This window comes from Lissotriton vulgaris, chromosome 7 (assembly GCF_964263255.1).
Source record: "Lissotriton vulgaris chromosome 7, aLisVul1.2, whole genome shotgun sequence".
In the NCBI taxonomy this organism is placed as follows: domain Eukaryota; kingdom Metazoa; phylum Chordata; class Amphibia; order Caudata; family Salamandridae; genus Lissotriton; species Lissotriton vulgaris.
The window spans coordinates 1257122553-1257134716 of record NC_141695.1 but is presented as its reverse complement, the minus strand read 5'-3'; positions in this window follow the sequence as shown (position 1 = coordinate 1257134716).

Sequence of the window (12164 nt, the reverse complement as noted above, 5' to 3'; positions counted from 1 at the left end):
GCGGGCCCTAGGGGCAGCTGCTGTCCGAGCCCCTGGGGGCTGCACAGGGCACCCTAGGTTCATGAGGCCGCTGCCCCCACCGCGAGCTGCCATGGACCCCCACAGCCGGCTCCATTCCTCCCGCAGAGCCTGCCTAGCCAATGCCATGCTCTGGGGTCTCCTGCTCCTGCTGGCGCCCCCCTGCTCCCGGGCTCAGTACGAGAAGTACAGCTTCCGGGGCTTCCCCCTGGCGGACCTGGCGCCCCTGACGGCCACCTACAGCCTGGCGCTGGAGCACTACGAGGGCGAGAGCTGGCGCGAGGCGGTGCGGCTCCTGGAGCACAGCCTGCGCCTGCACCGCCTCCTGCGGGACAGCGAGGCCGCCTGCGGCCGGGAGTGCAGCCTGCAGGGGCCAGCGGGCACCCCCGAGCCCGAGGAGAGTGCCCGCTGGCGCTGGGAGACCACCGAGCCCCTGGAGGGCTGGCACCGGGAGCTACTGCTCTTCCGCCGCTTGCTGCACACCGCCGTCTGCCTCAGGAAGTGTAAGAAGGGCCTGCCCGCCTTCCAGGTGCCCTACCCCGGCCGGGACACGCTGCAGGACTTCCAGCGGAGGGAGCCCTACCAGTACTTGCACTATGCGCTCTTCAAGGTGAGTTCGCGGGATTCTAGGCGCTACGAAGGTACTTCTAAGCGCTATTGGAGTAGCACACATTATATGTAGCTCTTTTGAGCACTACTCGCTAAAACGCTCCATGTTCCTCATAGGATGTTTCTAAATTTTACCTGGGCTCCTAAGTGCCAAGGGACTCTGGAAATTATGTATTGGCACCTTGATGTATATGCATTATTTGTTGGTGCTGTGTAGACTTTCTAAGTGTTGGGAGCTTTGTATGTTCTTTTATGGGCTGTATAAACTCGATGTGAACTTCCCTTAAATACTTTAGAAACGAATGAATACCATTTGGAGTGCCACGCATTTCTCCGTCATAGCACCACACCTCCGAGACGTCATCAACTGCTCCCTCTACTCCGCCACCTTCCCGGAAGACTGGAAACACGCTGAACTCACCGCCCTTCTGAAAAAACCAACAGCAGACCCCACCGAACTCAAAAATTACCGCCCCATCTCGCTTCTCCCATTCCCGGCCAAAGTCATCGAGAAAGCTGTCAACAACCAGCTCGCCGCCTTCCTCGAAGCCAACAAATCCCTCGACTCCTCTCAATCTGGCTTCCGAGCAAAACACAGCACTGAGACCGCCCTCATCGCAGCAACAGACGACATTCGAACTCTACTGGACAATGGAGACACAGTCGCCCTCATCCTCCTTGACCTCTCTGCAGCTTTCGACACAGTCTGCCACAGCACCCTTTTACAACGCCTCAATAACATCGGAATCCAAGGAAAAGCACTTGAATGGATCACCTCGTTCCTCACTGGAAGAACCCAGAGAGTCCGCCTTCCTCCATTCAAGTCCGAGGCCTCTGAAGTCATCTGCGGCGTACCACAAGGATCCTCGCTCAGTCCCACCCTCTTCAACGTATACATGAGCCCCCTCGCGGCCATCGCACGCCAACACAACCTCAACATCATCTCTTACGCGGACGACACTCAACTGATCCTTTCCCTCACCAATGACCCCAGCACCGCCAAAACTAACCTACACGAAGGAATGAAAGAAGTTGCCGAATGGATGAAACAAAGCCGTCTGAAACTGAACTCGGACAAAACAGAAGTCCTCATCTTAGGTACATCCCCCTCTGCATGGGACGACTCCTGGTGGCCAGAAGCCCTCGGAAAAGCACCCATCCCGACAGACCATGCACGGAACCTAGGTGTCATCCTGGATTCTTCACTCTCAATGAACAGACAAGTCAACGCCGTATCCTCTTCCTGCTTCAACATTCTTCGCATGCTCAGAAAAACATTTCGCTGGATCCCCTCCGAAACAAGGAAAACAGTCACCCACGCTCTGGTCACGAGCCGACTGGACTACGGAAACACCCTCTACGCAGGTACCACCGCAAAACTCCAGAAGAAACTCCAACGAATCCAAAACGCCTCAGCCAGGCTCATATTAGACATCCCACGCAACGAACACATCTCTGGTCACCTTAAAGACCTCCACTGGCTACCCGTCGATAAGAGGATCACTTTCCGTCTGCTTACCCATGCACACAAATCACTCTACGACATCGGACCAGATTGCCTCAACTCACGACTGTCCTTCTACACCCCCCCCCCGCCAACTACGTTCTTCCAGCCAAGCCCTCGCCACTGTACCTCGCATCAACAAGACCACCATGGGAGGCAGATCCTTTTCATACCTGGCTGCTAAAACATGGAACTCACTCCCCGCTCACCTCCGCCTTACCCAGAACCACCTAGCATTCAGAAAGCAACTTAAAACATGGATATTTGACAAGTAATCCTCCTCCCCTTCCTAAGCGCCTTGAAACCCTATGGGTATGTAGTGCGCTATACAAATTCCATGACTTGACTTGACTTGTATCCTTTAGTTAGCACTCCATTTTGCCATGCAAATGTATCAAAGTCCCAGTATAGGAGCCTTAAGTTAACATGTGCTTTGTAAGCATTATAAAGCTATCTCATTAGTATACGACACGCGCTTCAAATGTGTTTTTAAGGCTTACTAAAGACAGCTTTAGTTGCCTACAACACCTGTTGTTAAGAATACTTTATTGTATATATAGAATGGTTTAGGCTCTGCCCCAAAATTAGTAAAGCTCCATCACCTCATGCTATTGGCTGTTTGGATCTTCCATCTTTACATTGCAGTGCATGAAGAACTATTTTGCATCAAGGTACACTTAATCGGCATACATGCATTTCATTATCCGGTATGTGCAGGTTATGAAGACACACTTTATTATTTTTACTGCAACACATTAATTGCCTTTGTCAGTGCCTAAGTGTTAGCCTGAAACGAAAATGGCCACCAAATTTCTCTTACATTAGGGTGGACTGACACCAATCCGGCTTCTGTCGGTTCTTGTCCCGGCTCTTCAGCTGAAAGGCAGTGGCAGGCGTCTGCCCGCCTTCCAAGGAAGAAAAGAAACAAGGAGAGAAAACATGTCCATGACACTCATTTCTGGCACGTGGGCTCGAAGAAAGGTTTCTATTCACAGACACGCGCGCTGCACTCCTCACTGGCAGCGGGGGTCACCGCTTATATTCAGACATTTACACCCCACTCGTCTCGGAGATGCGTGGGGTGTAGTCACACACATACACGCTATGCTTCTGTGGCACGAGGGCTCACAATCAATGCTTGTATTCACAATCATGCACACCACACTACTCTCTGGCAGAGGGGGCTCCCAAGAAAGGTTTTTATTCACCTACATGCCCACCGTACTCCTCTGGCACAAGTCAGTGACAAAGGTTATACTAACAAGCAAGTATAATACACTCCTCTCTGAAACAGAGGGGGGGGGGCTCACAATAAAGGGTTTTATTCACAACCATGCACACTACACTCTTCTCTGGGACGGGGGCTCACAAGAAAGGGTTTTATTCACAAACATGCACACTACACTCTTCTCTGGCACGGGGGCTCACAAAGGTTGGCAGGGTGTCCTTACCCAGCGTGTGATTACTTGTGCACACAAGCCAGGGATGTTTCACGAGGTAAGAGAGTTTCTTATTTTTTTTAAATGTACTTTTTAACCCCCCGTGCGAGTCCCCCCCCCTCCCCCCCTCACGAGTCAATGGCAATGGCACTAGATCTTGCAATTGCCGGACCTGTTCAATTGCAAATGCTTGTTATATAGTTCAGATTAGTTTCTTCCTTTGGCATCCTAACCCCTTTTGAGGCCAAAATGAACTTTCTGAATTGTGCTTTCTTTGAATATTAGTTCTCTTCATCCAGAAGGTTATTCTTGAAAAAGGAATTGAGCTTGGGACAGATCATTATTTTATTGAATATACTTTTTCCTTTCATTTGGGCCGTACAGATGATGGCAATTTATTCTACCATAGTTAACATATATCATTTGGTCTGATGAGAATAAAGACGATAACAACTCTGGGTCCTGTCTCATCAGGATGCAACTTGAACCCAGATCATACGCCCTGACTTCTCATGCTTGTTGAAGTGGCCTGAGAGATTACCAATTTTAAGAACTATTTCTTTCGAAGTCTGGAAATGAGGAGGTAAGTCAGACTTATTGTTGATACAGTCTGCATATTTCACAGAACTTCTTTGCAGCTACCTTAAGTCAGTCCTTTTGACCCTGTTGTAACCTTTGGTGACTTTGATGATATCGACCACCTGATGTAACCAAGCTGTAAAAGTGGGGTTGGTGGCAGCAATCCTGGCATGGCTTTGGTATCTGTTTGGAATGACACACTTTTTATTTATCTAGAACAGTGCAAGGTAAAAAAAATGTTTAACACATGTTCTAATATCTTGGTCTTTGACTTGTGTTCGGATTGGTCTACGTGCCATATAGTTCATGGGATTTCTGAGTTGCTGTTATTAAGGGGATGGAAGCTTCTGACCATTTATGGTTGTCCCCGTCCTTATGTTCCCATTTTTGGTTTATAACTTCTTGAACTACAGTAACTCATTATTCCTCTAATAACTAGTATAACTTTTCCGGAAAACCAACTGGCTCTGCAGATTTTCCTTTATTTATTCCAGTATTTTCTAAAGTGTTAATTTAGGGAACTGGATATCCTTAAACAAAGTAGCTTAACTTCCTAGTTGAAATATTCTCTCTATAGGTCAGAACTATGATCTTGAAACTCCAAATATATTTCCCTTACATTTTCTATTGTTGTTGAAATATTATTTCTACTTTTTTTTGCCTTGGTCTTCTACAATAGAATGACATTCCTAGCATACAATTCCCCAAAAGCAACCCCACCTCAGCTTACTCAAATTATGATTCAGAATGCCTTACGCCTAAGAGCTGTTTACGTGCCTCTGTTGCCTGCAATGTGTGGGGGCTCGCAGTGTGTGGGGGGGGGGCTCGCAGTGTGTGGGGGGCTCTGTGTGGCTGTGTGTGGGGGGGCTCTGTGTGGCTGTGTGTGTGGGGGGCTCTGTGTGGGTGTGTGTGTGGGGGGCTCTGTGTGGGTGTGTGTGTGGGGGGGCTCTGTGTGTGTGGGGGGTGGCTCTGTGTGGGTGTTTGTGTGTGGCATTTGCGAGAGATTAAGCTATTAGCATTGTAAATGACTGCCATTTATTTATGTTAAAAAAAAACATAAATAAAAATAATGTCAAGAGCAATGCCAATAGCTCTAACTTTAACAAAGGCAAAACCATTGCATTGTAAATGCTTGTTTTGCCTTTTGCGTCTAATGAATGTAACCCCCAACCAATGTTATGTTTTTTCACAACTCTCAAAAAACCTGCAAGTTCCACAACAAGTAACTTGTGCAAACGTGTAAGCCCTCTTGGGCGGCCGATAACGTGTTAACTGCTGCTGAAAGCGCCTCTTAGCGCTCGCAGGTGTGAAAGGTCGCTATCGAAATTATTAACCGCTTAGAAAAGAAACTGGAGGAGTCTCCGAGTTCAAAGAAATGGTTTCCCATCAGTCTTGATGTCACGCATTTCAACCTTCAAATAGCCAAGGGGTTACGGTAGACCTCAAAATCACCTGCAGGTGATTGGTGAGCGATTCTTTTGAATAGGTATGTAAGTAAGTTACGGGCCAGGGGACCCATAACAAAAACACGCAGGTTTACCCCCCTTGGGGAGCGGACGGGAACGTACAGTGCGGGTGCCAGAAATGCCAACGGCTCTCTTGGGATATGTAAATATATTAAATTGCATCGAAGGGCCGTGCATGAGAGTTTCTTCTTTACAGCTTTTTGGCAGGGGGGATGGCGTCCACCCAGTAAAATAAGTGGGGGGACGCCGTCCACCCTCGTGGTACCCCGACTCGAGCCCTGCTCCCCTCACACAGATCAGCGAGTGCACGAGGGGGAAGTACTCCAGGCCCCACGCAAAGGGCTGCGTGGCGGTAGCAGGTGCAGTGCAGTCAGCAGCGTTGCAAGTCTCCTCACGGAACAGGAAGACAGCAGCGGGGCAGACATCAAATGAATGCAGGGCTTCATATGGGCAGGTACTGTCCGGTACTGAGTATCTGCACTTCTTTGATTTGAAAGGGAGAGTGCTGGCACTTCACAGCACTGCTGCAATACATTTAATGGGAGAGTACTGGCACTTCTCAGTAGCAAGCAGGTAGTTATAATAGTGAGTACCTGCACTTCTAAAGTTCCATTTATAGCACGAAATAAATGCATAGAATAGTTACATCATACATACCTGGCAAATTGAAGAATAGTCTCCCAGTGTGAGGAGGGGGTGGGTCCTTGAAGGGGGCGGGGGCTTGTGCCAAGAAGTACCCACAAGGCACTTTTGAACCCCACCATGTTCCAAGCCCCCCTCTTCCTACGAAAAAGCTTGCTAAGACTGGTGTTGATGTCCTAGGGTATTTTCGCACCCTTTAACCCCTTGCGTGCGCATGACGGAACCACGCCGTCATGAGCCACAGGGGCGTGTGCTCATGAACGCATGGTTCCGTCATGCGGCTGCTGCTCCGCCCACGCAGCATTAATTCCCCGCCTGTGTGGGCGAATTAATGAGTGGATGGGGCCGTGATGGAACCACGCCGCCTGTGACTCACGATGGCGTGGTTCCATCACAAGCATGGCAGCGTCGCGCTCACCCCCATGGCGAAATTCGTGCCACGGCCAAGGGGTTAATGGACTTCAGCAGTTCGAATCTTCGGAAAACGAACTGGAAAACGACTAAAGAGGTTTTCAGCTCGTTTTCCTTGCCACTGTGTGATATTGGCTGCTCACTGGGAGACCATGTGATGGGAGGCGATATCGTGTGTCACATGGTGTCACTGTGTGAGTTGACAGGTATGCATCATAGTCAGTACAAGCGCATGCCTTGCACAGGTTCAGGGGCTGCCTGAGCAGCAGAAGTGCAGTAATTCCACACACACACACAAAGGAGGCACAGGACAGCTTTGCATAAAGTGGTCATAGCACACTCAGTGGCATAAAGTTCTTCCCATCTCTTCGGTCATCTTCAGTACTTTTATCATGTGGCCTTGGGTTGGATATACAGTGTGGCGGGGATAGAGGGTTCAGATGCTTTGAGGGTACTCCGATACAGAGTGAGAGACCTGCCAGTGTGTTGAAAACTTGCTACTGTTGCCTGGAATTGCACTCCTGTGCCGACATGGACTGCTCCACCCTTTGTTCTCCAGGGTTTGGCGTGTGTAGTACCACCGAGTTGGGGGTGTAGTATGCTGTGTGCAGTACATCGAAAACAGCAAAACTACAATATTAAAGTTACTATGATGTTACCTGCAGAAAAGAGAGTGTGTATTACACAAGTGGCTCTGCTCCCCTTTGGTCCAAAGGCCCTCGTAAGAGGCATACTGTAGGGCAGCCACTCCATGTCTATTTCTCAATAGGAATATGCTACTTACCAGTATGCATCTGTTCTTGGCATGTAGGGCTGCTGATATTCATATCTGTGCATAGATCGCCGCCTAGTGTTGGGTCCGGATGATTGCACATTGTTGTCCTGGAAGAGTCTTCGAAGTATCACGAGATGGGTGGCTCCTCCCCTGGACTACAGTGCGCATGGGCATCCTCTCCATCCTCAGATTGTTTTTTTCCGCCATTGGGTTCGGATGTACTTTCTTAACTCAAGTTCGGAATCGATAAAAAAACTTTTTTACAAGGCCAAAAGGCCTTTGGGGCGTCGGTATTGTCTTTTTGATCGGTGCCGCGTACTTGTTCCAGTTGTTCGAGCTGGACGTCGAAGGGCGCGTGGCTTTTTCGATACCAGAGGCCCCATCAACGATCGACGATGGAACGGAGCCCGTTCAAACGATGCCCCGTTTGCAACTCTAAATACCCTCACATCGATGTGCACCCGGTGTAAACCATATTGGCAGCTACCCTCGAGGCATAGTCAGGTGTTGAGCTTGCCGACTGGTTGGAACAGTGTATGGCCAGAAGAGGCAACAGGTACTAGTAACAACCGTAGTACCTCAGCATTCCTGTGTATCCTCGTGGACCCTTGCAGGGAGGCTCTTTGTGAGTTGACTCCATTCATTGCTTCCGCCCACCAAGACATGATCGCCCACCCTATCGGATATGTGATTCCCAGCACCATTCTTACACTCGCAGCACTTTAGGGGAGTAGTGGATTGGGGTCTTATCGCCTCGTCCCTACAAATGACGGGCCACTTCTCTTGATCCATTGCAGCCTGTGAATGCACTGAGCACCCAGGTAGAACGACTGGCCACGATCCATGCAGTTAGATCCTCAATATTGCTCAATAACAATATTAAGCAATGTGATATCGCTGTTTTATAAAAAATAAATATTAAGAAATAGATATTACACCTATGACTGAGTCAACAATAAGAATATTCAAATAACACAGCTGTCTCTTTGTCTTTATATAGATTCACTCTGAATGAAAAGATGGTAAAAAGAAATACAAATATAAATACATTTTTTGGACTAACATTTAAAACTTGGTGCACCAATCATACTTCCTTTGAGTTTTTGGGCATTTGCCTAATTCCATTATAAATAGCCTAGCAGCGTGCATCTGCTATAGATTCACACGCTGTTACAATACTTCCGCCAGGCAGTTAGACCCAGCGTTTGGTTCTTCTGTAGAATAAGATACTGAATGTCAATGCTATGGGATTCAGTTAACTAATAAAGATGTCAAAGCAAAGCTCCACACCTCAGCTCCGTCTTCTTTATTTTCTCTGTGTCGCAAAGCATGTAAGTTAATGTGAGTGTGAAGTAGCTGTAATGTATATCAAAAGCTGATTTCAGGCTTGCTACCCTCCTAACACGGATGGAGGCAAGGTAGGCCACTTGTGAATCTTTAACATACACAAGCGTGAAAGTTGGGAACACGGTGACCCGGGAGCTCGAAAAACAGCGCGCACTTCGCGTTTATTTAAACACGAGAGACAAAAGAGTGATTGAGAGTGACCCGCTGTCTTTACTCTCCCCTCCGCTTTTGGTTCATTGACCTGGTGGATGGGGGATCGGCTTCACTACAATTTTATTGAAAGAACTCCTGGGATTCTTGCCGAAATTACAAAATAGCGGCAGCCCTGAAGATTTGCGCAAGCGATGAAACACGAGTCGGCTGGCTGCTATAGAGCATATGAAAATTAAAGAATTGAAGACTACACTTGCTGTTTTGGAAATCACTTGGTGAATCCAACGCCAGATTGATAGTGCTATCAGTGAACATGTGCTTCCTTCTTTCAGTAAGTGGTATATTATCATTGTTACTACCATGCAGTTGACTGTGAAATGCTTGTAATGTCAGTCCTGGTATACTGAGGCGGTGTGTGGGTTGGGATGTACTGTGCATCCACTGTGCTGTTATGACCCTCACATTTGCTCCCCAACCAGAGGGCAAATAGTATGTTGTCATAGTGCTCTCCAGGATTTCTTTGAAACCCAATATTGTCCACTGATGTGAATGTTCTTTGTGGCAACCTCTGGATTTCCTCAACCCTGTAACCATTGACTGTTCAGACACTCCTGTTAACCTCTGTATTTGGAAGGCACACATAACCAACTGAATACGTGCCGCTGTTCTCACTGTCAGAGACGGGGAGGTCTGGTAGAGGTTTTCTGATGATTGCGGTTAGTTTAACTTTATTCTACTTACTGGCAACCCCAATGGAAACAATAGCTGGGATGCTCTGCTTGTGTTAGTTGGACATTGTTGAAAATATTTCCCCTTCACTTGCCAGTCATCCAAGATAAGGGGGTGTGAATAACCTTTATTAGGAAATAAGTCATTACCCCGGCTGAGCATTTTACAAATACACTTTGGGCAGATTTGGCAATGAATAGTAGAACGGGAATGGGTGATATTTTTCACTTAAGACAAATGCATGCATCGCTTTTCAGGTGCATAAGTATCAATGGTGCAGCATGTACAGTAGCACCAGGCATGCAGTGGCCAACTGTACTACAAGTATGGCTGTCTTTGAAAATTGTGTTAAAGTTAAGTGCTGCAAGCAAGGAGAGCTTGTACCTCTTCGAAGAGCTAAAGGAAATGTTTCTCCTTCATCTTCTTGTGCTGTGGTGGAAAGTTCCTTGACGTTGTAATGAGCTCCATGTCGTAACCACAAGTCATCATTTGAAGAACTCATTTGTATCAGGCCATACCCTTCCATTCACACAGGAAGACCTTTAATCTTACGTCCACCAGGGAGTGTGAAACTGATAACTCTGACATTGTTTGAATGCACTATCCCCTGGCATGTCTGCTTCTTGGCCCTGTCTTGCCCCCAAAGTATCCTCCTTTAGGAATTTATTATTCCAGACTTTACTGTGAGTAAGCGTACAGCTACTGGATGACTAAAGCTTTTCTTGGCACGTGGCAGATCCTTGCACTTATTAGAAAGATACTGATTCGTTTTTAGGGAGGTGATAATGGCTTAAGTAAGAAGTATTTATCGTCTTCCACTTTCTTGAAATTAACCCCATATACCTCAGCTGACACCTATATGACCGCATTTGTTGGGAGTGATATTAGCAAAGGTGGATTCTTCGGAAGGGTGCAAATCCATACCCCACTAAAGTCAAGACTTGACTCCAATCTTAATGTTTTCTTTTCAACACCATCAGTTCCCAGATTCTCTTATAAATCTAGGCCCTTATTTATGAGGCCTTGCGTCGCTTTTGCGCCACCGGTGCGTCACTTTTTGTGACGCACCAGCGGCGTAAAAAATGAGCTTTGTTGCGCCATATTTAAAAAGTGACGCATCTAGGTAGATGCGTCACTTTTTAAACCCCTGCACCACATTATACCTGCGTCAGGTATAATGTATGCAGGGGGGCGTTCCCCCGCAAAAAGCCTCGTAATAGTGACGCAGTGAAATCTATAAGATTTCACTGCGTCACTTTTAGGATGCTGTTGCGTCAAAATCGTGCGCCTGCCTCACAGCAGGCGTACGACTGACGCAAGCCCTTTCACATGGGGCTTTCCCCATGTGAAAGGACGCATTTCTGGAGTTGCGTCACTTTTGTGACACACTCCAGCAATGCGTCACTTTTTGCGCTTACAGATACGTCAGAAATACTGACGTATCTGTAAGTCCTTGCGACATGATGCGTCATACATTAAATATGACGCATCATTGGTGTCGCAAGGAGTGCGCAGTGAAAAGTGACGCATCGCTGTTTTCACGCAGCGATGCGTCACTTTTCATAAATGAGGCCCCCAATGTCTGGAATAAAATCCACTGTGAGTCTTTCCTGTCCCGATTCTGTGTACCCACAGTTCCAAAATCTGTGTTCAGCATAGTATTTTTTCCACTATTCTCATTTTTTGAGGCAGTGGTGAAATATTCTAGGGTTCTTCAGAAGGTATTCTCAGTATTCGGCTAATAATAAAGACTGGCATAAAAACACCTGCATCAACATTCCAGGTTCAATCCTCTATGCCAAAAGTTAGGGCAATTTGATTTTGATTTTTTAGTCCATAGTTCTCCAGTTTCCAGGTACGTTCAATGAGGAAGTTTCATGGTCTATGTCATTCATTTCGCTGGATGTAACTCTGCTGATGGCTGTAGCATGCGGTCCACTTTTGTCTAAGGATTTCAGTCTTTTCTTTTGTAAAGTGTATCTTTTCCACTCAAAACAGGTCTCATTCGTCCTTACTTAACTTCAAGGTCCTTCTAACTACCAAAACAGCTGCAAGAACTCACTTTTGTAAAATCAAAGATGTGTCCTTCCTTCCTCAAAATCATTATGTTGGTGTTCCTGAAGATACAGATTATTTGATAGTAGAGTGATTTGCAGAGAAGTTCGATCCTGTGATGCATTAGCATAAGCTAGTCAAAGCTGTCCTGTCTGAATTTATTATCTGATCAAATAAAAACACGACAAATTAGGTGATTTCAGGTAAGACAAATAATACTATACACTTGCCAAAACTTAAATTAAGTTTTTCTCATCATTACACAGAGAACACTGAGAAAGTTCTTGAAGCTAAATAAGTTACTTAATTCTCATATTACATGGATACTTGTAGATTGACTAGTCATCACTATTGTTCATTCTGTACTTTCAGCACTCGAATTAGTTACGAAATGTTGCAGTTTATTCCCGACCACGATGGCGGCCCCGTGTGTTGTA